This window comes from Alosa alosa, chromosome 9, assembly GCF_017589495.1.
Source record: "Alosa alosa isolate M-15738 ecotype Scorff River chromosome 9, AALO_Geno_1.1, whole genome shotgun sequence".
In the NCBI taxonomy this organism is placed as follows: Eukaryota; Metazoa; Chordata; class Actinopteri; order Clupeiformes; family Clupeidae; genus Alosa; species Alosa alosa.
The window spans coordinates 9,250,228-9,277,448 of NC_063197.1; the positions used below are offsets into that span (position 1 = coordinate 9,250,228).

At 39.4% G+C, this 27,221-nt stretch overlaps 1 protein-coding gene and 1 long non-coding RNA gene across 2 annotated transcripts in view; one reads left to right on the forward strand and one right to left on the reverse strand.

Annotated features, from left to right (window-relative positions):
- The window catches only part of LOC125300240 (desmoglein-2-like), a 68,006-nt gene that overhangs the window by 30,312 nt on the left and 10,473 nt on the right, over positions 1–27,221 (forward strand). The gene's annotated exons all lie outside the window — the stretch shown is intronic.
- On the reverse strand, positions 11,581–16,398 carry LOC125300556. The gene is made up of 4 exons (XR_007194577.1): positions 16,300–16,398; positions 12,204–12,345; positions 11,846–11,896; positions 11,581–11,680 (listed from the first exon to the last, which is right to left on the reverse strand). It is a non-coding gene; the product is annotated as an uncharacterized LOC125300556 (long non-coding RNA).

The following is a 27,221-nucleotide window of genomic DNA, read 5'->3' on the forward strand; positions in this document are numbered from 1 at the left end:
ACAACCTTGGCAACACCCTCGATCTAGTCATTTCTAGAGGGATAGAAGTCAGACTTATCAGTAAATAATATATATTACTGTATGTCTGATCATTATTGTGTATCTTTTAATATAGTACTACATACTCCAAAAATTCATCCCGAAATTGCAATCAAATCGCGACTCTTGGACATTAGAGCAGAATAGCAGTTCATAGCTCTTATAGACTCCATAAATTTAGATATTTTACATCATCCCATTAATCAAATGGTAGAGGCTCTCAATCGTGAAATAGACGCTCTGCTTGACAGAGTGGCACCCTTAAAGACTAAAAAAAGGCCCCGTAGCAAACTGACACCTTGTATGAACGAAAATATCCATGATCTAAAAAGATCATGTAGAAAAGCTGAGAGAACATGGGATGAGTAAAACTAAGTTACAGGTTCACCGTGCGATTCTAAAAGAAAAAATAGCAAATTATATTAGAGCTATTCGGAATGAGAGAAGGAATCACTTCTCTAAGGTAATTGCTGAAAACAGTGGAAACTCTAGGGTGTTGTTCTCCACCATTGATAGGCTATTCCATCAAACACCTTTTGATACACTCAGTCAGGCATCCTCTCTAAGATGCGAAGAATTTGCAGACTTCTTCAAAAACAAAGTAATTTCTATAAGGGAGGCTATTGGTAACACAAGTAATATGTCTGATAGTACACCCAAAAACAGCCCCCCAAAATTAAGGTTCTTTAGCACTATTACTCAATCTGAGCTTGGTAAAATTATAACTCAAACCGGCTCCTCAACATGTGTTTTGGATCCAATCCCTATTAGATTCCTCAAAAATGTATATGATAGCTTAGCTCCCTTTATTCTCAAGGTAATAAATACCTCATTAGATACAGGTATATTTCCAACTGCTTTTAAAACCGCTGTTGTGAAACCTTTACTTAAAAAGTCGAATCTTGACCATACCAATCTGAGCAACTACAGGCCTATATCAAATCTACCGTTCCTGAGCAAAGTACTTGAAAAAGTCGTTTGTAATCAGTTAAATACCTTCCTCAACGAAAACAGTATTCTTGAAAAATCACAGCACAGAAACGGCTCTAGTAAAAATAGTCAATGATCTTAGACTGGCTACTGACTCAAACAAAGTCTCAATCCTTATTCTTCTGGATTTGAGTGCGGCATTTGACACCATTGATCATAGCATCCTAATTCACCTTCTTGAAGTGGGTGGGTCTCTCTGATAATGCTCTAAACTGGTTTCAAACCTACATTACTGGCAGAGATTTTTATATCAGTCTAGGAGATCATGTGTCTGAAAAACATGACTTGCCTTTTGGTGTGACCCAGTGGAGCTGCCTTGGTCCTCTGCTATTTTCCCTATATATGCTTCCATTGGGAAACATCATAAGTCAGCATAATGTAAACTTCCACAGCTACGCAGATGATACCCAATTGTATATTTCTTTGGAGCCAACTAACCCAGATGGCCTTTTCTCCCTCACTGCATGCCTAACCTCCATTAATCAGTGGATGAGCAAAAAAATGTTGAAACTAAATGATGACAAAACAGAGGTACTTTTGGTTGGACCAAAACTAAAGCGAGACATTGTTCTTAGTAATCTGGGGAACTTGCCGCACCAGGTCAAACCAAAAGTAACAAGCCTCGGTGTCATCTTAGATGCAGAGTTAAGTTTTAAGCCCCATATCAGTAAAGCTACTCAGATAGCCTATTTCCAATTGAGAAACATTGCCAAAGTGCGGCCCTTTTTAACTCAACAAGATGCAGAAAAACTAATTCATGCCTTATCACTAGCAGGTTAGACTACTGCAATGCACTTTTCACTGGTCTTCCCAAAAAAACATCTAAAGAAATTGGCACTCATACAGAACTCTGCGGCTAGACTTTTAACTAAGACCAAGAAGAGAGAACTAGAGATGCACCGATATGGAATTTTAGGGCCGATAACGATAACCGATATGTATTGGTTTGGTGTGGCCGATACCGATACGATAACCGATAACCGACCACCAAATGATGGACAGAACTCATAATAGTCATCAATAGTACCGCAGTCAACAACATATCAGTAGCCTAGCCCTACAGTATGTGTGGCTCCTTTAAGTAAACCTGACGTCAGTAAATTGCGAGTGAGTGGCTAGAGAGTTTGAATCGTTTTCATTTAGGACTAAACGCTCATAAACGGCTCAGCTTGGAATAAGCTTCAGTATAGCGACCAAATCAGAGTTTGTGAGGGAAACTTAGGTTTAGTTTCAACTGCGGGTAACTGAATAAAGCTGCAACTCCTCATACTGTATCTTATGTCCGTCTACTCTGTTGCGCAGAACCTGCTGCAGCAGAAATGAAAGGCGTTAGCCCCGAAGGTTTTAATAACTTATTATGATGACCTGTCTGGAACTGAAGCACGAATGGTTAGCATATTTCTAGGTAATAATACAAAACCCAAGCTAAAGTAATGCAAATATAATACTAAAACACAACTTAGAACTAGGCCTACTTATGTACTCGTCCCATAACGAGTTTGTTTATTTGTTTCCCCAACCAGCGCAGTAAAGTGCAAACACACCAGCACAAGACGGCTCTAGATAGGGCTGAGCTCCGCTCTGGTAAGGTTAAATGGCGAATCATTCACGAGAGGATTTTGAGATGCACAGATTCCCAAATGAACGCATATCCACAGATTTTGTTAGAGTGGTGAAATACATTCACACCGCTGACATTATATTGAGGAAAAAGTATAGCCAACCAAGCTCAAGTAGCTCAGTGTAGCCAGACGGACCTTACGTAGGCCTAAATTAGGACTTTAAAAAATATCGGCGGAAATTATCGGCCAGAATTCTGTTATCGGACCGATAATAATATTTTCATTTTTTCATTTGTCGGCTAATAATATATCGGCTTGTGGGGGGGTAAAGGGTTAAGGCTGCCAGTCTTATGACATGTTATTGGGGGCCAAGCAGCGAAGCTGTGAAGGCACCCATTGTGTTTTTACGTTTTCCTATTATTAGGGGTCCGAGCAGCGTAGCTATTGTTTCTGTACCGTTCATTTTTGGCCAAAATTCTGTAAAAGTCATACTGCAGCCTAAACCGTAACTCCAAAACTCTTCAAATTTTCAGGTATGGTTACCAGTACCTAACCTGACCCTAGCCAGATGAATGTCGTTCCGCTTAGCTCCGCCTAGCTTCACTCACATCCATCTGGGACCTCTTCCATTGAGAGTGATTTCTCCAACCAACTTTATGGTTTAGCCAACAGGACGCAGGGCGGGAGTTTCATAGATGTGACATAGCGTAGAAGCGACTGTGAGTCTGTTATTAGCGTCACGGGTTGGCTTCGATGTGAGTGGTTGAAGTAGCACGTCAATAGATGACGGACAAGTGGCTTATTCAATCATATGCAAGCATTTTTTGATTAGGCCCAGCCTTCTGAAGCAACACTTCAATGGATCGGTTCCAGATGGATGAGTGGAGCTAGGCGGAGCGAAATTCATCTGGCTATTGCCAGGTTAACCAGTACCCCCCTCTGCCCATAACCCAAAATCTGGGGTACTGCACCCAAAGGTGGCGCTATTGGAATAAAAAGTTAATTATGCTAATTTCTCCTTACCAGATTGACCTAGACTCAAAATTCTTTCATAATATTAATCTCTAAACTCAGATGCATATTTTTGGCCCTGGTCTTATGGTCTAAAAATGTTTACTTTTGACACAATTTCATGGAAAAGCCAAACATAAAAAGTTTCACACTCTTCAAAAATAATCAAATCTTCACCAAAATTCTCACAGACAATGTTTAGACCAAGCCTCACAAAAGTTATCGCTCAGAATTTTGATATTTTGTTCCATTTCAGAGATATAGGCCAATAAAGTTAGGCCACTTAGGCCATTTTTCCTAGATCACCTATATTCCTATAAACCGTAAATCCTAGAAACTTCACATTTTCAAGTATTGTTACCAGTACCCCCCACTACCCATAACCCAAAATTTGGGGTACTGCACCCAAAGGTGGCGCTCTTGTCAAAAATGCTTATTTCTCCTTAACAGATTGACCTAGACTCAAAATTCTTTCATCATATTAATCTCTACATTCAGATGCGTCTTTTTCACCCTGGTCCTATGCTCTAAAAATGTTTACTTTTGCCACAATTTCAGAGAAAAGCCAAACATCATAAAAAGTTTCACAGGCTTCAAAAATTATCAAATCTTCACCAAAATTCTCACAGACAATGTTTAGACAAAGCCTCACAAAAGTTATCAAAAGAATGTGGATATGTTGTTCCATTTCAGAGATATAGACCAATAAAGTTTGACCACTCAGCCCATTTCTCCTATATCACCTATATTCCTATATGAGTACATTTTTTCCCTTGGAGAACAACAACACAACCATCATTATGTGGATACCATTAACAGTGCACATTTTCAGATCTGTACTCTTTTTTATAAAGCTCTTAATTCTATTGTCAAATGTATGCTAGGAATTTTCTTGATGTTGTGTGTTTGCCAACACACATTTTCACCATGTGAATGTGACTGCCAAATATGTAGGATTGTCAGTGGCTCAGTGGGATAATGCCTAGTGCTGGTGTTTGTTAGGTTGAGAGTTTGAATCCCCGGTAGTGCTTTAGGCTCTAGCTCGAATACAATTGGTTATTGAAGATTCACACCATTGAACAGCACCTGAATGACATCAGGCAATCAACATACACAGTCATTAGTTGCCAAGAATCAGAATGCCGAGACACTCTGGCATTTAGGGGAACTTCTTTGTTTACTATTTTTCCTTCATCATTAAGTCTATCATATTTATATTTCATCCATTAGTGTTCTTCTCTACAAATGTCTAATTGCCCCAGAATTTCAAAAAGATTTCAGGTGTACTCTTTCAGGAAAGCCCTTCATTTTATTGTCAAATGTATGCTTGGAGTTTTTCTTGTGTGTTTACCAACACACATTTTCACCATGTGAATGTGACTGGCCAACATATAGGATTGACAGTGGCTCAGTGGCAGAGTGCGAATTATCCCACCATAATTGGGGGGTACTGCTCCTTCACTTCTTCTGACCATAATGGTATATTACCATATTAATCCCCACCTTGATCGCCAAGTGCAACATGTGTTGTGCAACACACATACAAGGTCTAAACATGCAACAAACTGATAATCAGTAGGCTACAGAATATCTCATCGTTTTTATACTGTATATCCAAAAGAGAACTGTTTTGATCAACTCTGCCCTCTGCCCTCATCTTGTCGTCTCCCTGCGGCCTGCTCACGGCTTTTATTCTGTGCCTCTCCTGTCTGCTGGTCCTTAACACATTTGACACGAACAGTGTATAAAACCTAACTGCACCTACACTTTTAATGTAATTGTTTGTAGATAAAAAATAGTTTCATTAAGATAGTATCAGGGTTCTCCGATGAAACTACATTTATCAAACTAAAAATAGGAAATAATAGAATGTAAAAACAATACCAACCAATTAAAAACAAATTAAAATACTAGCACATATTTAGCCTAGGCTACTTTGGTCTTTTTATGTTTCCACAGGTTTCACTGATGTAGGCTTAGCTACATCAGACCCTCTTGTGCATACCGGTAATATAAAAACACAGGATCTGTGCCAAACTAATTTCAAAAGGGCACAATAATTTATTCAAGATATAATGAGAATGGATACCTAGGCTATGGAGTTCATCTCCTTGGAAATGGCAATCGATTTTACCTCACCACAATGTACAGTAAAAGTTTATTTAAATAGAGAATTACCTTGCTAATTAACCTTGGTAACTAACCAAGGTACACTTTACTAGCCTCAGTGGGTAAGTAAGTAGCAGGTAAGTAGCCAGTAATTCAATGTATGAAGAGGTGACATGAGCTATGAAAGAACAAACATGTTTATAAATGAAGGTTGTAAAATAACACATTTTCAACAAGCTAGACGTCAGTTAGCAACTTACATTTACCCATGCACGTCAGCAGCAAACCGAATTTAGCCTAATGGAGGAATTTACCTAGCGTTTTGTCATTCAATGTTAACACTTGCTCAGTTGTTTCTAGCCACGGGTGGTTAAAAATGGTAACGGTCCACAATAGGGGTTTCTGAAATCGCTTTACATAAAAATGTTCCTACAGTGAAAACAGGAGTTGACTTGTATTGTAACTGTAATGATATTTTTCACAATATTAGAAAAAATATCTGACCCCCTCAAAACTGATATTTCTGTCTCTTTGCCCATACAGAAAAATAATATATCACATATATTAGTGTTGTCACAATACCAAAATTATGACTTCGATATGATACCTGCCATAAATATCACGATGCTCGATACTGAAACGATACTACGGCGAAATCCTAAGATATCTGGAAAAAAGAAGGACTCCTACCTGCTCCAAGTGTATTGGGTCATTTGTGTTGAATTCGGTGCACTTTTGTAGTGTGCAGTTCAATTCTGGGTTCTAAACTTCCTACATAATTAATTTTTTTTATAGTCAGTAAAATAGTAGGCCTACTTTGTGTGATTAAGTCCTTTATTGTTTGTTATAGTTAATTTACATTGTGTTGTGTTTTGGCAATAAAGTAGCTTTAAATAGTCAACTAGGCTAGATCAAGGTCAGTGTTGAAACTACTGCATGCAAATCACTGAATGCTATGCAGGGGGGCCTAATCTTTAGGCCATGTACAGTATAGGCTACCCTAGGCCTTCCCGTGTTCATGGGATTTCTTTGACAGTTGCAACGGGAAAAATGTGTTAAAAAAAAAAGTACGACGTTCCAACCACTCAGGTCTTCGTCAGATAGGCCTACACCATTACCTGTTGCATTATATCTCTGTGTGCATTCCTACATTACGTCCATTTCTTTGATAACATGATTTGCTACCACCAATAAGCCGCTATTATTATTAGGACTCACGCTTTGGTGGTAATATGCTGTGGGCTTTAATTAGCGCATTTCGGGTAGCCTATTCAACATCTGGGCAATAATTATTGAACAAATTGCAGTCTACATGCCATGACAAATATTACCAGTACTGACCGAACATGAAATAGATTGTTTACAAGTTATGGTAATGATATTCTGGCGTGAACATTGCGCTTTCATCACGTTAGCACCCTATGATTAGGCTACAGCTCGTTATGTCTCGTCAACATGATTACCTCGTTATGTCTCGTCAAAATTCATTGATGAAGGAAGGTTCGCTTTATCCCAGAGAACCATAGGCCTACTCGTTTCACATAGGCTAGACTAAAACAGAAGAGAAGAACTTGGCACTAACCATGTAGTCGTGTTTTCTAGAGCATATTCGTTGACCTGTCGTTCTTTGAACTCTTTAAAAATGTTGGGATATGTCTGCGAGGTGTTTAGCCATGCGTAGCCTAGGCTACTGCTTATAAATGACTTTGAAACATATTTTACAAAGGACCTCTGTGTACCTGACAGTGTTGGTCAAGTTACTTGGAAAAAGTAATTAGTTACTGATTACTGATCCAAGAAAGTAATCTAGTTACTTTACTGATTACTTATTTTCAAAAGTAATTAGTTACTTTACTAATTACTTAGTTACTTTACAAAAACACACTAGCTATACACAACCTGAATACGCTTTTTTAAAACTTGGTTTTATTAGTTTCAATCTTAACCTTTTGGTGTGTATACTCCTTCATTCAAATAGATGTAAATAAAATACAGCAAAAAAAAATATTAAAACCAAAGTCTCTATTAACATTTACATCTTTTAACAGTTGCAGTGCAGAGAGGAGTAATGCATTTACCAAAACAGAAAATGCTGTTGCATGCCACATTTAGGCTGTTCTATTATCAAGAAGAGTATGTGTTTGAACTGTGTGTGTGCAGTGCCGCTGCTGGCTATTTTGGTGCCCAAAGCAGAACTGTTAGTTTAAAATATTTCTTAAGAAATACTACTAATTTGATGCATTTTAACTCATTTATAAATGGTGCGCTGTCACTTTAAGAGCATCTACACAACTCTCATAATGATCAGCTCCATTCAAATATAAGCCTATGGCTAGTCCACAAACTCCACATTTGGCACTATATTAGCAATAGTCATGATATTAAGTTGGTATAAACAGCTAGCTAGACATTTTCTGTTTGCAATTAAAAGTGAAAGCCTATATGAGCCTGGTAGCACCTACCTGATCGGAATGTGTTTCAATCGGCATAGGCTACTGTGCTTCATGTAAATGCTTAGTTTAAGGCAGTGGTTCTCAAACTTTTTCTTTCATTCCCCACTTTGATCAAGGGGGCCTTTTCGAGCCCCACCTGCCCCTCATCGCTCTAAGAAAGTGGTAGGTCAAGCTTAAAATTGTCAAATGTATTGAAATAATGACAAGTTCTAAATATATCCTCTTCAGCAGAGTTAAAATCAGCTGGTGCTGCAGATATAATAATAAATAAATACATAATGTGCCATTGTAAATTAAACACACATATTTCTGTTTTCCAGCAACATATTAGGAAGCATAGGCCAATATTTTACAGCATTGTACAATATACTCAATGAAATACCAACATGCTGCATTAAATGGATCCATAATCCAGTCATACTGAGCACTGCTGGTTGGGAAATATTTTTGAAATAAACTTTGCAGGGATGTGATGTAGGCCTACTGTTTAATACATGGGATCACAAGAGTGGCTCCCGGAAGCAGACGTTTCAGCCGATTTCACTCAGATTCTCAAAGGCATACTGTTGCAATCGAGGCGCCTGTCCCATACCTCAAGTTTTTTGGTGAATGCAGTAATCTTATCTGCTAGGTGAGGTAGGTGCTTGTCTTTCAAAGTCAAAGTCTAAGTCTGCTTTATTGTCAATTTCTTCACATGTCAAGACATACAAAGAGATCGAAATTGCGTTTCCTACTATCCCACGGTGGAGACAAGACATATTTTACCAATTAGGTCCACAGCCAAACATAACATTCAAGTAAACAATATAAAAAGTAAAAATAAGAAGGCACATACAATGAAGAAATAAGAGCAGCAAAATTTGGTAGAAATTGTGCAATTGTGCATACAGTAGACAGTCAATATAATAGTGCAAAAGTCAGGCCAATAAATGGCTGAGGTAGTTTTGTTTGACCTAAGTATGCAAGTGGCATAGTGGTGCAAGTTATGTAAGAGCAGCAGAAGTGTGTTCAGAAGTGTTCAGGACAACAGGACAACAACAACAAGTTGCAAGTGTACAAGTGGAGTAGTGCAAGTGGAGTAGTGCAAGGCAGCCATTTTGGGTCTAAAAGTCCAGGATGTTATGTAGCTGAGGGTGGAGGGGGGAGAGGGGGGAGAGAGTTCAGGATCCTAACAGCCTGGTGTATGAAGCTGTTGGTGAGTCTGGTGGTGCGGGAGCGCAGGCTTCTGTACCTCTTCCCAGAGGGCAGTAGATCAAACAAATTGTGAGCGGGGTGACTTGCATCACTCACAATTTTGGTCGCCTTGCGCCTTGCGGGGGAGGTGTAAATGTCCTTCAGGGAGGGGAGAGAAGCACCAATAATCCTTCCAGCTGTGTTCACTATGCGCTGCAGGGCTTTCCTGTTGTATTCAGTGCAGCTTCCGCCCCACACAGCGATACAGCTGGAGAGGATGCTCTCAATGGTGCCTTGGTAGAATGTGGTCATGATGGCTGGTGGAGCACTCGCTCGCCTGAGTTTCCGCAGGAAGTACAGGCGGCGCTGAGCTTTCTTCGCCAGTGATGCAGTGTTGGTGGTCCAGGAGAGGTCTTCACTGATGTGCACCCCCAGGAATTTGGTGCTGCTCACTCTCTCCACCACAGCACCGTCAATGGTCAGTGGCAGGTGTTGGGTGTGACCTCTACGGAAGTCAACAACAATCTCCTTGGTCTTGCTGACGTTCAGCCACGTCTTTGCCTTGTAACTGGAGATTTAACTCATTGAGCTTTCCAAATATATCGCAAAGATAGGCCAGCTTCAAGAAATGTTCATTAGTGAACGTGCTTGCAGATTCAAACATGCGCTCACGCTGCTTTGACACGAGCGCTTCCCTATGAATAACACAGTGCGTCCATTGCTACCTGGGAATAGGCTACAGATAAAAAATTTTTTTAAAAATCCTGTTTTTCGCGCCCTATGGCATGTCTCCGCGACCCAGTAGAGAAACGCTGGTTTAAGGGAAACTAATTATTGAAGACTTCAACACTCACCAGCCCCATTACAAAAAGGCAAAGACCACATTAATTTTTGCCCATTTTCCAAATCACAGTGAATGCAGCCAGAATCTTATAATGCCCTGGCTCCTGTTATAACGGGCCAGTAGGCTACAGGGAACCCGCGACGTCCTCTATTTTCACCTGTTGCTGCAGCAGTCATGTCGGGATCTGGGTGTCTCAATGAGTTTCACATTCCTGTGCCGGCTTGTTAGGTGCTTGCTCAGATTTGAGGTGGAATTTTTCGCTGTAGACAACATTTTTCTCCCCAGAAGAGTGTACAGCGTTAATGTTTTTTTCTTAATGTCTGAACTGCAATGAATTAAATGCTCCATGTTCAAGGCTCTCCTGCACTCCATGTCTTGTACACGGTGTCTGTTGTTTACATCTATATCGCGCAGCTATAGCCTACATCATTGTCAGGAGTTAGTCTCACAAAATCCATATGGCAAAATACCAAATTCTTTTACTGTCTATGGCAAAATCACGTTTTAGTAACGCAGTAACGCAGGCTGCTTGCAGGAAAGTAAAAGTAATCTAATTACTGTTTTTGCAATTGTAATCCCTTACTTTACTCGTTACTTGAAAAAAGTAATTGGATTACAGTAACGTGTTACTTCTAACGCGTTACTGCCCATCACTGGTACCTGATGGCTTGCCTTCACTATTCCTGATGTATCCCATATAGTTCCAGATTTCACTTCACCTTTTGTTTTATCCACAAGGCAGAGGACTGTCGGCAAAGAACTTTGTTGACGTTAGCTGCGCACTCACTCACTCAGAGATGCCTGCTTGACACGCCCACTTGCCTAGATGCGTGCAAGGAGCAGTGAGAGCAGCAGTTCACACAGACGCAGAACGTTATTATTTTAATAAAGTATCGATTCTAAAAACGTCGGAAATCGTATCGTTTTTTGCGTGAAGGCATCGTGATACCTTTTTAGTATCAATACACCGTGCAACACTAACATATATGCAGCTTGAACATATTCCAGTATAAGCACATCTATGTTAAATAAATATATTTACATCTATGTTAAATACATATATTTCCATGTATGTATCAATATATTTCAAAATATAAGTAAATATTCAATATTGGCCACTTTCTTATATTTTATGCATATAAATAAATATATTTAAATATATGACACTAAGAAGCATGATCACATGACCCTTGATGACGATTCTGATCACATGATCTATATATTTCAGACATATATTTCTCTAATATAGTTCATATTCTACTATGGTTTGATATGTTCTGCATTGATCAATAAATATTTCACTATTGTGTTTACTCAAAATCAACCATAGTATCAGTATAAAGAGGAAGAAACACACAACACTTCTGTTATCTTTTATTCTATTTTATTGGAAATCTTTGTTTTTGTTATGGAACCTCAGTTCTGTCACTTTGGCATTTATTGCCTGGCCCAGCAATCTGGAGTGAGTGTCTGGCCTGGGAACTGCTTCAGGGTGGCCTCTGGTGGCCCCTGAATAGGACAGAACATATACAAATAGAACATGCAAAACATTAGTGACACAAATACAGATGCTAAATTGCAGAAACACTGTTGTGTTATCACAATTATTGGAGATAAATACAAAGTGAGTTGGAGAGAAAGACATACAAATAAAATAAACTCACCAATTATCGTCTTAGTCCTCTCAGGGTCCAGGCATTCCCTCTAAGTGCCTCCTAAAAAATAGCACAATCAATTAGGACCTCAAATAGTTACAGTTTACTAACACAGAAAAGATATATGATGGTGAGGCGAAAATGTGAAGCAGTCCACACCGACAGCCACACAACACTTTTAAATGAGACAACACAACTAATATATCATATACACAGAAGAGAGAAGCACACAGATACACACTGAAAGAAAAAGTTAGTTTCATCCTCAAATTTTTACTAAACTTGTACAACCAAGAAGCTGCTATTTCATTAAAGTTAAACATGTACATTTTAATGTAAAAGTTCACATCTGTATGAAAACACAAACCTTGTTGAATAAAAGCCTTCAGACTCACAACCTCCTCTTGGAGAGCCATTATCGCCACCTCTTCTTTAGGTGGTTGTCAGTTCTGGGTTATCTCCCACCACAGCTCACACTCATAGAGAGCTCTACCAGCCTTCTCTGAAACCTGCAAGTGAACAGAATATACAGCATGAATGAGAGTGGCGTTGGTAAAGGGTATACTTGCGTAATATGTAATGTCCTGGGATATTCCCACTCATGAAGTGTCTCCCATCTGAGATTGCTATCTGAGACTGTAGGGAAGCTGTACCAACCATCATAGAAAGACATGGTTGGAAAGGTATTTCAGTTCAATTTGTGTCCCCAGTAGCTTGAAGCTAATTTCTTGTCATTCAAAAGATCAAAACTACTCAAACAAATGTATAAATTCTCAGAAACAAAAGGTTATGTTCTGCATTCGAAAATAGACCTTTAACCCTTACAAGCCCGACCGTTCTAATTTCGTTAAAATTTTAACGATGACCAATCATCTAATATCTCAGCTGTCCAATGACTGATTTTATTTCTGAAATCTTCCCCGTAATGCTGACAAATAAGCTTCAATTTGATATGATTGGTTAAGGGGTTTATGGCGCGAAAATGTTTTGATACTTGAAGATGAGTGAAAAAAACTTTTCACTTCAGTCAGACATTTTAACATGGACCGCCAGATGCCACCTGCACTTCGTTGGAGTTTACCTCCGACTGGAAACCACACAGCTGGATAAACTGAGGTAATATATATTTTACATCGTTTCTAGTTATGGTTAATCTTAATTTGTAGTCATAAAATCATGTTATTTGACAGTAATATGCTTTCTCATCAGCGTCAACATTATGGCATAACGGGGGCTAAGTGCATCGTCATGTAACTTTAGCTAGCTGCATTACTCTGAACTGCTTGCAGTATTCTCGTTTGCTTTTGATATCGGTTATTTTCATTTGACAGTTTCATTTAAAAACCTGTTAGTATATAACCTGTAAGTAAGTTTGTTTTCTAGTACCAATTTGCTTGTTAGGTAAGCATTATATTTGTCACGCATTAACTATTTTGGCCACTAGATGTCGCCAAAAACTTCTGTTCTGTCCCTAGCTAGTCACTTGTTACCCAATCCTCTTGTTATCCAATTAACCTGTTCCTCATTGTCTCTGGTCACATGTCTCATTTCCTCATTGTGTCAGTGTATTTAAACCCTGCTCTTTGTCTGTGTCTTTGCTAAGTCTTCGTGATTACCCTGTGTGTCTCAAGCTCTAAGCCTTTGTGGAAATTTGTGGACGTTTTTGCCCTGTGGATTCTTTACCTCTGTGTTGACCCGGACTGTTTACGGTATCTCCTTTGGATTCTCCTATTGGATTTGTTTGCCTTTCCTTCCTCGGACTGAACTCTGTTATCTGAACCCTGGCTTGGCTCTTGGACTTTGATTTTCTGGATTACGCCTTGGATTGAGGTTTTGGATTTAACTTTTTGGACTGTTTTTGACTTTTTCGGATCTTCTGAGCTTTTGTGTCTAAAACCTGAAATAAACTCAGTTAATCTTACTTTGTCTGCTCTGCACTTGAGTCATTAGTCTCAGTGGCCTAGTGGGTTAAAAGTCAGTTTGCCACTCCGGCAGCCTGGGTTCTAGACCCGACCGTGACAATATTGGCAAGTCAGTATAGCATACCAAAGCTGAATAAATCAATGGGCGCCGCGTTTCTAAGTTGCGTTCTCTTACATGAAATAAGTTGAGCGATATTTTTACTCCTCTCAATATGTAGTTGTAGAAAACAAGATGTGAAATCAATGGATTCTGTCAGAAATGTAGTGCTAATTAACGTATTGCCTCTCCTCGGGTTGTTACCTCGCTAGGCAGTTTGTAGTGAACTGTTTTACCTTGCTAACTTCTAAATGACAAACATCAGACGTGCTTGTCTCAACATTTTCTAAGATGGCATGACTTGATATTCTACTCTTCTCAATATGTAGTTTTATAGAAAACATGATGTGAAATCACATATTATGTCAGAAATGTCATTATTGCATTTAAGCAGTTAGTTACTAGGTGAAATGTAATCTGTCTTTATCTTAATGCCAGCCAGGCAATCAGATTTAGGGTAGCTAAACCCATGTGTAATAAAATGACTTTTCATACTTCTATATATTTTTTGAGTTACTCAAAATGCTTCAATAGTTTAGGCTACCTCTTCTTGTGTATGTATGTGCACACACACACACACATCTGTAGTTTTGTGATTTTATTTTTTAAATTAATAAATGTATTACATTTGTATGATTTTACTGTTGTTTCAGATGGAGGATGACAAGACCTACACAGACCTCCTTGCAGGCCTGAAGAGGTAGCTGACTGTTGATGAGCTTGCGCTCACAATGTTGAAGACCATGTGAGGATGGAGGAAGAAGGTATAGATTTAGGTGGCGTGCGTAGGGTGGTGTAGACTGCCACTAAAACACTGTGAAATAGACTTGTTATGTTGATTTTTATGTTGTTGTCCCAGGCATATGTGGTTTTACCAACCGAGCGGGTGGGAGGTTGTGCTTAGTAGGCGTCAGTATGCAAACACACAGTGCAGGGGCATGGGATCGAAGAGACCCCAGAAGAGTTTCACAGTTTTCTGGGATTGATCATTGACATGGGACTTCACTTCCTCCCTAATATCCATTGCTACTGGGAACCAAGTCTCTGAAGGGATCAGGAGCGTTGACCAAATGAGAAATACATATTGTGTACACTTTTTTTTCTCCATTGACATTGCTGTTTCAGTAGTTTCTTATTATTTCAAGTTTGGCAATGCAGAATCTGGTGTTGAACCTAGGTTTGGTAGCTACAGCCAGAACGACTTTGGTGAAAATCTATCACAACAGCTGGCAGGCATTTCGGTCAAAATTTCAGCCTAAGCCTTCAGCTGCTCCAACTACTACTCTGTCGTCTTTTCATCAAGTACATATTCCTGTACAGCAGGAGCCAAAGAAAAATTGTTGACTTTGTTATAAAAACAATACATAATAACACTAAAGTAGCTTGTATGGCCTGGAGTTTAGCGGTAGGTGACTGCTTTTTGGTAAACAAAATTGCTGTCAGATTTGGCATTCTACAGAAGGGGATGCGTTCTGTTATGAGTCATAGGTCTTCTGTGTTTAACCTTCAGGTTCCCCACCCCACCTTTCCCTATCCTCCTCTGTGTGTGTGTGTGTGTGTGTGAGTTTGTGTGTATATGTGTGTATGTGTTTATTCTCAACAGGCTTGTTCTATGTTATCCACTTTCAAATGTTTAGACACATTGATTTTTGAGTGATGTTGAAGTTGATTGTATTCCTAGCTTTTCATAAGTAATACATTTTATAGATGTATATCATTTTCATATTACACTAATTTATATAAGGAAGTTGTTGAATCAAATGTATTCTATGTCTCTATTCAGAATTGATCTTCAATAAATATACAGTATACTTACTTCCTGTATTACTGGTAAGGTACATGTTTTTCTTTTATATATCATTATTGTTGACTGTAGCATTTGCTTATATACAAATAAATGGTTTATTCTGATGGACCAAATAAATCTAAACCATTGTGTCTGACTTCATTATTAGTTTTTATGCATACTTTTATGTTTTTGGTGAGAAAGAGAATGTGAATTCTGTCAACATTCTAAATCCCGTTTACTGCATTTTTTTTACACTTATCACTTAATTTATCATAACTTTTGAAAGGTTAATGATATTCCAATTCAGTCTTTTTTGTTAAATAGCCCACAACTTGCTGAACATGAAATATGATGAAAATTCATTTTTATGCGAATGAAATTCAATTTTAACGAATTTCGGTATACATTTGGAGAGGATTTTCGAAGACTGTTCATTACTAGATCAACATTACCATATGTATTTTACATCATTTGATAGAACTGACCCTTCTGATTACAATGGTATGTATATCCCACTGATGGTATGTATTATACTCAAGAAATAAGTTTTTTTTGTGTAAGGAGGTCATCCAGCACCAAAATGGAATGTTCGGCACGGGCACGAAAGGGTTAACAAAAAAGATATATTCATAAGTAAACATTAATTTTTGATTACCTTTGGTCTATGTGATGATGAAGCATCAACATCAACATTTGTCAGTGAAGCATACTACGGGTTGGGCTTGGGTCATCTTGGTCTCAGGTCTTCTGGTCCTTCCTCCGGTGTCTTTGATGTAGCTTTCGAGTGTTGCCTCCCTCTCTAAAATGTAAAAAAAAGGGGTTTCAGTGCTCAAATATACTACATGACCATACATGGTCCTTTTCAATACAATTCAACTTTTACATTTCCATAATTTAGCATGGGTATGAATGGTTTTGCAAGAATGTCAGTGCACAAAGCATGACAAAGTAGTTTGATAGTGCACAAAAAGAAAACACATTACTTGCAATATCATTTCCATTCACGTCCACTCTAATACTCTCCAGCACATACCACATTACGTCCTATCTAAAAAAGATATTTTTAAAAGCTAATGTTAGCTCTAAGTGTTGTCCATGATGCAACAATAGCAGCTAGCTAGCTAAACCCCAGTGCATAGAATGTCTACACCTTAGGCTAGCTCTAGTAATGTTAACCGTTACATTTTCTGTCTTGCATGACAAATCATAAGTTAGCTTCTATTTATGCCTAGCTATCAATCCACATGCCAGAGGCAAATATACTACCAAATATGGTCATTACAAGTCGTTTTCATTAATTGTCCAAACCCCTTTCAGGTGTAAAATAATAAAGCTAGCGCTGGCTAATTTATGCTAACGTTAATGTTACAGAAAGTAGCAACGGTTACCTTCCAGCTTCCACAAATAATACCATTGTTAAGTCGGACATTAACTTCTGCAAATGTTATATGAAAGCAATTTTGACCACCATGGCCTCGAAAACCGGCCAAGAGCCTTCCTCCCCTCCACCACATAATGTTTGTTTCTAGCAAGATGTTGTCCCATCCAGAGCCGTTGAAAAAGTCTTTCTCATTAACGTTAGGTCTACTAATGCAGTCAGTCGGCAAAATACTGGTTTTGCCCTCATACTCCCCGCCAATCTACTTAACCAGAGCAAACGTTTTACATTTGTACTAGTAGTAGCTGTTAGTTATGCTTATGTAGTGAAAAAGCTGCAAACATTTTAACCGTTATTCCAACGACCTTAGAGGACATTGGTAGTGACGTATTTTGAAGTTGAAGGTTTTTTGTAAACCCCACCTATCACTGCCTTTGTGCAAATAAGTTAATTGAATATATTCACCATATATGTTCATGTACGATATCCACATATATGTTACATTGCTGGGTCCCACATATACTTGCATATATACATTCTTGTACTATATATGTATTAAATATATTGTAGCCATCTATTTAAATATAAGCTGGATGTAGCTGCATATATGTGAATATATTTTTCCCTTGATTTTTCTGTATGGGTGGGGGGTACTGGGTCTTCATTGGGGGGTATAGTACCCTCCAGTACCCCCTGTAATTCACCCTGTAACTATGCTCAGTGGGATAATGCCTTGTACTGGTGATCCTTAGGTTGAGAGTTCAAATCCCACTTGAAGCATTAGTGTTCGAATGCTGTTGGGTTGTGGAGGTTAGCACACTAGAACATTACAGCTACTTGTCAATATGGACTTGTAGTGCAAGGCAAGTATAACTGTATAATTATAGGCTGTTTATCTTATTGACTCCAACACAGAACCCACCCACCCCTTCACCTACCACCACAAATACAATTCAATTATCTGGGAAACACTGCCTTCCCTCGTTAAACCCTTCATCTTATCCACGACAAATAAATAGTCCTGTAGAATCAAGTATTGTTAGAATACTATTGGTTTGTAGAGATATTATATATATATAATTATTATTATTACATTTTTTCTCATTTTCGAATGTACACTTAAATCTGCACAAAGTCCTTGAGGTGAAAGTGCTGTGGAGAAATTGCAGGATTGTTTGGCTCTGCCACCTAACCACGCCCAGTTTACCTGCTGGAAAACCCTGTAGCTCCGGAGCAGGGGCTCATACGAGGATAAATTGTTTGCTCGCCCTCAGTTCACTCTTTTGTTCATCTCAACCCAGCACTCCAGTGTGTCCTTCTTTGTGTGCGTCTTTGAGTTAACGTAAGTCATCACTTTAATGACCCTCACTATGACTTTTGTGATGTTTATCAGTTTGTAGAGTAGCTCTGCCATCATGTGTATAGTTAAGGTCTTTGTTTGTTGGTTTGGTGTGTTGGAGTCCCATGTGAGAGATGCATGTGAGAGATGATTAGATGATGTTGGTTTACTTGGGATGTCAAGTATTGTTTAGTTGTACCTTATATAGCCATATGATTTCAGTTTATTGTTGTGAGTTGGGATCTGTACTGATTTACCCCATTTCACTGATTACTCCATTTTCTGTTTGTTTCCTCTTTGATGCAGCACACATACAAGTAAAGAACAAAAGAACAGATGAATTGAAACTCAAATAAAGTTCACTTGTGTTGCACCGAAACCTGCCATCTCCGTGTCATCACTCCATACCATTTAGCCTTCTGACCGAGGCTCTGCCTGCTCGCCACACACTCACTCTACCTCAACCCACATCGCCCCCTACAGTTCCTTCAGTTTGGTTGTGGAGGTTAGCATACTAGAATAGAATACTGTTATAATACTGTTGGGTTGTGGAGGTTAGCACACTATAACGTTACAGCACAGGGTAATCCTAATTTTATGGATCAAATTTATTCCAATCCAACTCAAAAGTTTTGAACAACACAAAGGTTTTATCCTGATCAAAACCAAGAATAGAATATAGCCGCAAGCGGCAATGGCGGGCCCGAGCACCTGCGGGCCGCAACCCGTGACATTTCAGGATCCAACAAAGCACCGACGTGGTGCATTTGTAAAATGTACATATTTGATGTGTGTGCTATTGTTTTTTGCATGTTATTTTCTGGCACATTTACTTGATTAGCCAGGTAGGGGCGCAATGCAAGGCAGGCCCATTGTGTGTCATCATAATCATAACATATATTAACCTGAGAAATTTCAGATTATTCATTTTAAGCAAAGAACATTTCTGATACACTTTTTGGCCAGATGGCGGCGCTATATTAGGCATGTGAATTACACATGTGAATATCATTACAATAATGATATCCAATATTTTTAAGTTTCAGATGGCATGTTAATACAAAAGTGGTTTGTTTTTGGGAGTTACATACACCCACCAAATTTGGTGTGTGTATCTAAAACTATATGCCAACCACAAGTCACAGTGACATAAGGGGGCACTATGGAGTTCCTGGGCAACGCCCGGTGCCAAGCTTGTATCCCTGTCTATTCACTGTATCACTTAATGTGTGTGTCAAATTTCATGCGTTTTCACCCATGGGAAGAACCTCTTTTGGCATCATGATTCATCACATATTTCATCACATATTAGTCTGCACAAAATCCCAAATACCTCACTTCCTGTTGGGCGTGGCTAATGCATTGTACATACGAAAGTCATTCATCTTGGGGAGATACAGACACCTACCAAATTTGGTGTGTGTAGCTGAAAGTATATGCCCACCACGGGATCAGTCATCTAAGGGGGCGCTAGTGAGTCTCTGGGCCATACCCGGGGCCAAGCTTTTTTACCTAGCTGCTTTGTGCGACACCTGATGTGTGTGCCAAATTTCAAGACTTTTCGATTATGTTAACCACCTCAAAATATTTGCCAACAACGGGATCAGTCACCTAAGGGGGCGCTAGCGAGTCCCTGGGCCATGCCCGGGGTCAAGCTCTTGTACCTAACTGCGATGTGTGACACCTGACGTGTGTGCCAAATTTCAAGAGTTTTCGACCATGTTAACCACCTCAAAAACAGGAAAGCAAAAAAGTAGAATAACAATAATAATACTCGATAATAATAATAATAATAATAATAATAATCCTTACAAAAACAATAGGGCCTTACGCCCTTCGGTACTCGGGCCCTAATAATAATAATAATAATCCTTACAAAAACAATAGGGCCTTGCGCCCTTCGGTGCTCGGGCCCTAATAAATATAACCGTAAGCAGTGATTTACGGGGTCCGAGCAAAACGAACATGAGGTAGCATAGCTTTTTAGTTTTACATATGCTTTGATTGTTTGGGCCCAATTGTTCAAAAGAAACGTGATCGGATTTCGGTTACCGGATTTCGGCTATCGGATTGGATCAAATCTTGAAAATGGGTTGTTCAAAGGGAAACAAGGATCCTGAAATTGATTAGATCACATAATCTATTCTTAGTTTTGATCTGGATAAAACCTTCACTTTGTGTTGTTCAAAACTTTTGAGTTGGATTGGAATAAATTTGATGCATAAAATTAGGATTACCCTGTGCTGTAACATTATAGTGTGCTAACCTCCACAACCTAATAGTATTCTAACAATACCCTATTCTAGTGTGCTAACCTCCACAACCCAACAGTATTCTAACAGTAGTATTCTAGTGTGCTAATCTCCACAACTCAATAGTATTCTAACAATACTCTATTCTACAGGACTATGCATTTGTCATGGATAAGATGAAGGGTCTGATAATGGAAGGCAGTGTTTCCCACAGAATGGAACTGTATTTGTGGTGGTAGGTGAAGGAGGGTGGGGGTGGGTTCTGTGTTGGAGTCAATAAGATGAACAGCCTATAATTATGCAGTTATACTTGCCACGACAAGTCCTGACAAGTAGCTGTAACGTTATAGTGTTCTAACCTCCACAACCCAACAGTATTCTTAACAGTATTCTATTCTAGTATGCTAACCTCCACAACCCAACTGAAGGAACTGTAGGGGGCGATGTGGGTCGAGGTAGAGTGAGTGTGTGGCGAGCAGGCAGAGCCTCGGTCAGAAGGCTCAATGGTATGGAGTGATGACACGGAGATGGCAGGTTTCGGTGCAACACAAGTGAACTTTATTTGAGTTTCAATTCATCTGTTCTTTTGTTCTTTACTTGTATGTGTGCTGCATCAAAGAGGAAACAAACTTGGAAAATGGAGTAATCAGTACAGATCCCAACTCACAAACAAACCAATTGACATTTGAACAATAAACTGAAATCATATGGCTATATAAGGTACAACTAAACAATACGTGACATCCCAAGTCAACCAACATCACCTAATCATCTCTCACATGGGACTCCAACACACCAAACCAACAAACAAAGACCTTAACTTTACACATGATGGCAGAGCTACTCTACAAACTGATAAACATCACAAAAGTCATAGTGAGGGTCATTAAAGGGATGACTTTACGTTAACTCAAAGACGACACAGAGCAGGACACACTGGAGTGCTGGGTTGAGATGAACAAAAGAGTGAACTGAGGGCTGAAAGCAAACAATTTATCCTGGTCTGAGCCCCTGCTCCGGAGCTACAGGGTTTCCCAGCAGGTAAACTGGGTGTGGTTAGGTGGCAGAGCCAAACAATCCTGCAATTTCTCCACAGCACTTTCACCTCAAGCCCTCCTTACACTGATATACTTTGGAAAGATTTGCAAAGATTTGGAAAAGATTTTCGAAAGACTACAGTCTCAGACCCTCTCACATCTAAAGACAAGTAGTAGAGTTTTAAGTCACAGACTATGATTTTGCAATGACTAGGGATCTTGCAGGGTCACTATTTACAAGACTGCAACACGATTCCTTTAAATTATTACCCATTGTGCAATAGATAAACAGGAACTGAAAATGATAGCCTACTAAACTCAAAGTCGTATTTTCGTGTTTCTGCAGCATTGTTTCATGCGTGACATCCTTAACCGATATAGAGTTGTTCTGTCAAGTGGAAGAGCCGACTAAATATGTATAAGAAATGACAAATATTATAAGAATAACAAATAATTATAGGCTACAGCTGTGTCGGAGTAAATAAGATAAACAGCCTATAATTATACAGTTATACTTGCCTTGCACTACAAGTCCTCATTGACAAGTAGCTGTAATGTTATAGTGTGCTAACCTCCAGAGCCCAACAGCATTCTATTCTAATATGCTAACCTCCACAACCCAACAGCATTCGAACACTAATGCTTCAAGTGGGATTTGAACCTCAACCTACAGTGGGTCCCAGTTAAAAATTTACACTTCATTCACGATCATGGTGAATGGTGAAATGTAAGTACAACTGCAGCCGCTTGGGGGCAGCATAGTCCGCTGTGGAGTTCCACGGTCGAACCAGACGGCGCATTCGACAGCAAGGGCTGTGATTGGCCGAGTTTTCAGTGCGTTTCTCTGTGTTTTTAGCAACCCCTGCAACATGCTAGTCCACTGTAGCCTAAGCCTTGTACATAATGTTAAACATAGTTTTGGATTCAGTGGCAAGATTTCTTGATTGTACAGTGTCTGTCTCTCAGTAATGTTTTAAAATGAGAGCTTCGTCAGCTGGCAGTAGGCTACTTTGTCGGTAGTCATGAGAAGTTCGCTTGCTAACAGAACATAAATATGCTGCCCAGAAACCTTGTGAATAGTTCTGATTTCTTTTACTACACTAACGAGGTTGAAATATAGACTTTGCCTACAGCATCTCCTTAACAGTAATGTTAACAAAATGACAGCATTCATATGACAAAGAAAAACGAATTCGGTCACTCAAGACTGTGCCACAGCAACCAGTGTAGGCTACAGTCCTACCCAATAGGCCTACTCGAAGCAGATAGCGTTGTCTGACGGTCGAGTGGGTTAATCGTTAATGCACGTATTTCCAGAACAGGTCTGCAACTTTCAGGCAGTTCTGAGTTCGAATCTAGGCAGGAGCAGAGCCATATAAAGGCCTAGGCCTATTGTTATCATTTTTTGCAAAAATGCAAGTATTGCTCCTGGCAATACTTGTTTATAAGACGTTTGGTGATTAATTGATAGCTGTTTTTGGGACACGTTAAACATTCTTTATAATGAGCGCCTCCGGGGAGTAAAACGACTGTTACGCGCTGTTACAACTGTAGGCTACAATGATTGCAATACAAAAATATGTGCGTGTTTAGTTAGTTTTGTGATGTTTTGCGCTTTTGCCTCATGTGTTTTCAGGTTTGAGGGCTTTTTTGGCAAGATTGACCTTGGTTAGACTCTGCATATGTTATTTCTCCGTATGGAAAATAAAGTCAATTTTCGACACACGTCTGTTATTAGTTCAATAACAAGTGTTGCTTGTTAAAACATGTGACTAGTGAAACTCAAATGATTTTAGAAATATTTAGCCAAAGCCTGTGCAGTTAGAAGGAGAGACGCCGGTGTAGCTCAGATGTCTTCTTAATTTTTTTATTCTTTAGTAAAGGTGCAGAACATTATTAAACTTTGACTAACGCTTCGATGTTCGTTAGTCAAAAACATCGACACATCGAAATGTTAGTCAAAGTTTAATAATGTTCTGCACCTTTACTAAAGAATAAAGAAAAATTAAGAAGACATCTGAGCTGCACCGGCGCCTCCTCTCTAAAATATCTGTCCTGGCCTGGTTGCAACGGATTGTGGCCAAACGACAGAAGCGGAGAACCCTCCTTTGTCTACCAAAAGTGTTACTTTGGCCCAAGGCCCCCCACTGCTTGTGAAAGAAGGGGATGGGGAGGGGGCTTAACGTAAAAAGCTTAATGTCACAAAACGGCAACGAGTCGTTTTAGGCTACAGGCCTTCATAATGGTAGGCTACAGGAAGTGGGATGGTATGGGATGACCAGAGCCGTCATCTATCGTCTTTCCAGGCACACAGCTCGTTATATAGCCTATCGACTGCCTTAACAGATAGGCTTTGCTCTTTTGGTTTGGCCTTACAGCCGAACTTCAATGCTCTTGTTGCTTGCAGTTTGTTAAATAAAGATTTATGCAGATTACATTATTTATTTCTGATTAATTGCGTCTTTTGATGTATTTTGCAACATTTGCTTGTTAGGCTGGGCTACTGTCAATGTCATGTACAGGTCAATGTTCAACAATTGCTGGTGTAGGCCTATATTAATCAATTAGGTACTGTTCGTTATTTATTTAATTAAGGGGCTACCGGAGGAGTTTTGGGAGCGTTAGTCAAAAAAGACATGACCCTCCCTCGCCAGCAAGAATTTTTTCTATGACCCTCCAAAGTGATTGAGAAAAAACGCATGACCCTCCCCAGTCCCAACAATTTATTGATGCCTTAGGCTACTGGGTCAGTTTGGGAGCTTGCATGCTACGACTCCTTCCTTGAAATGCCTTGAAAAGGCTGTCGTTTGCACAATTTCACAAATAATCACCTGGACCGAAACAAACCTGTCAACTTTTCCCGGGTTTATCGCGTATTTTAACTTTTTCCTCGCTGTCTTAGGAGGAGCTGCAGGGTCGTCGCAAGGGGATGCGAGGCCCTGTGCGAACTTGACAGATGTAAGGCCCTTTTCACTTACGTGCATGAAATCATGCGATAGCTTACTTTACACATAGCTCAAAAAGAAAAGAAAAAACACTTTTTTATAGATGGTTATGAGGAGCAATGTGAGAGAGAAATTTGATGATCATTGATCGTTGTTTTGGGACGTTAAGCCTTTTCCATAGGCGTCAGTGAAGGAGATTGAAGAATGATCATTTTTTTATCCGAAAATATTTCTTAACTACAAAAACTCAGTGTCTAAAAACTCAGTGTCATTCAGACTCAACCCTCTTGTTGTTTTATTATCTTTTTCGTTGTCGTTTGAACGTTGGCAAGCAGGCATGTTGTGGTTGCAATTTAAGTGAAATTTCTACAGTAGGCCTACAACATGCTGTTAGGCTGGGCTACTGTCAAATGTAATTTGTACAGGTAAATGTTCAACAATTGCTGGTGTACAGGTTATATAATCAATTAGCTAAATCATTTGTCCAGCTGTTTAAACATTTTTTCGTGCTACATTCAAACGCAAAAGGTGTTTTGATATATTTTTCGTTTGAACGTCGGCAAGCAGGCATGCTTTGGTTGCAATGAATGAGGATAATTGCTTTTTTTTGCATTATTTTGAATACGACTTGCTCCAGTCTCAACAGCACGTACTTTTTCCACACGCTAAGTTCTAACACACATACTGTAGGCCTATCCCCTCTCGCTTTCTCTCTCTCTCCATCCCTGCACACGGTGCTTTCTTAAAGGAGCTGCACCATTTTACAACAATTGCATCTACATTTTCATATTAGAATGTTTTGTCAAGTGTAAGCTTAAACTACCGCGGATCAATTTAAGTTCCGTGCCCCCATTTCGCCATGGAAGCAGTAAGTCAGTCGCATCAAAAAAATAGTGGCACCCAAGTGACACCTTGTGGTTGTTTGTGTCAACTGCAGTTTGTGCCATTTCTGCTGAGAAAATGGGGTGCGTGATTCATGAAGGAACCCGTCCAAACTTAAAGGAGAATTCCAGTGTGATATTGACCTAAAGTGTGTTGAAACATGATACCGAGTGTGAACGTATGTTTCATAGCTCACCTCGGCTTGTCCCCTGCACTCAGAAATCTGGTTAGTTAGCCATCGCTACCAACACAGTGTTTCGTTGTGGTGCCTCGGGCATCGTTTTAGCCATGCAAATAAATCACTGTTTTACACCATTTACGAGGGCTCAAAGTAGCTCCATACTTCATTGGTAGACTTCCAAGGGCCTTGACATTTAAAACGAGACATAGAGAACTTTGAAAAAGCACTGGTAGTTTATTTACAAGACGATTTATACAGACAGTACCTTAAGGAATTTTACCATTCGACGCCAATGTGGGATCAGATTCCAAAAATAATTCGGTGGAAATGCATGGATTCAGTTGCTTCCGTAGCAGCAACTGGAATCCATGCATTTTCACGGAATTATATTTTATCATACCTGTTCGTTTCAGATTGCCGCCGAATTTATCGCGTGACTAAATTCAAGATGGCGCCGAACGGTAAAATTCCTTAAGGTACTGTCTGTATAAATCGTCTTGTAAATAAACTACCAGTGCTTTTTTTCTCTATGTCTCGTTTTAAATGTCAAGGCCCTCGGAAGTCTACCAATGAAGTATGGAGCTACTTTGAGCCTCGTAAATAGTGTAAAACAGTGATTTATTTGCATGGCTAGCCCGATGCCCGAGGCACCACAACGAAACACTGTGTTGGTAGCATTGGCTAACTAGCGCCAGATTTCTGAGTGCAGGGGACAAGCCGAGGTGAGCTATGAGACATACATTCACATTCGTTATCATGTTTCAACACACTTTAGGTCAAAATCACACTGGAATTATCCTTTAACGGGGACCCACTGTAAGGATCACCAGTACAAGGCATTATCTCACTGAGCCACTGACAATCATACAAATTGGGCAGTCACATTCACATGGGGAAAATGTGTGTTGGTAAACACACAAGAAAAACTCCAAGCATACATTTGACAATAAAATGAAGGGCTTTCCTGAAAGAGTACACCTGAAAACTTGTTGAAATTCTGGGGCAATTAGACATTTGTAGAGAAGAACACTAATGGATGAAATATAAATATGATAGACTTAATGATAAAGGAAAAATGGTAAACAAAGAAGTTCCCCTAAATGTCAGAGTGTCTCAGCATTCTGATTCTTGGCAACTAATGACTGTGTATGTTGATTGTCTGATGTCATTCAGGTGCTGTTCAATGGTGTGAATCTTCAATAACCAATAGTATTTGAGCTAGAGCCTAAAGCACTACCGGAGATTTGAACCCTCAACCCTCAACCTAACAAACACCAGCACTAGGCATTATCCCACTGGACCACTGACAATCCTAAATAATGGGCAGTCACATTCACATGGTGAAAATGTGTGTTGGTAAACACACAAGAAAAAACTCTAGGCAGTGAAAATGTGTGTTGGTAAAACACACAAGAAAAACTCCAAGCATACATTTGACAATAAAATGAAGGGCTTTCCTGAAAGAGTACACCTGAAAACTTTTTGAAATTCTGGGGCAATTAGACATTTGTAAAGAAGAACACTAATGGATGACATATAAAAGATAGACTTAATGATGAAGAA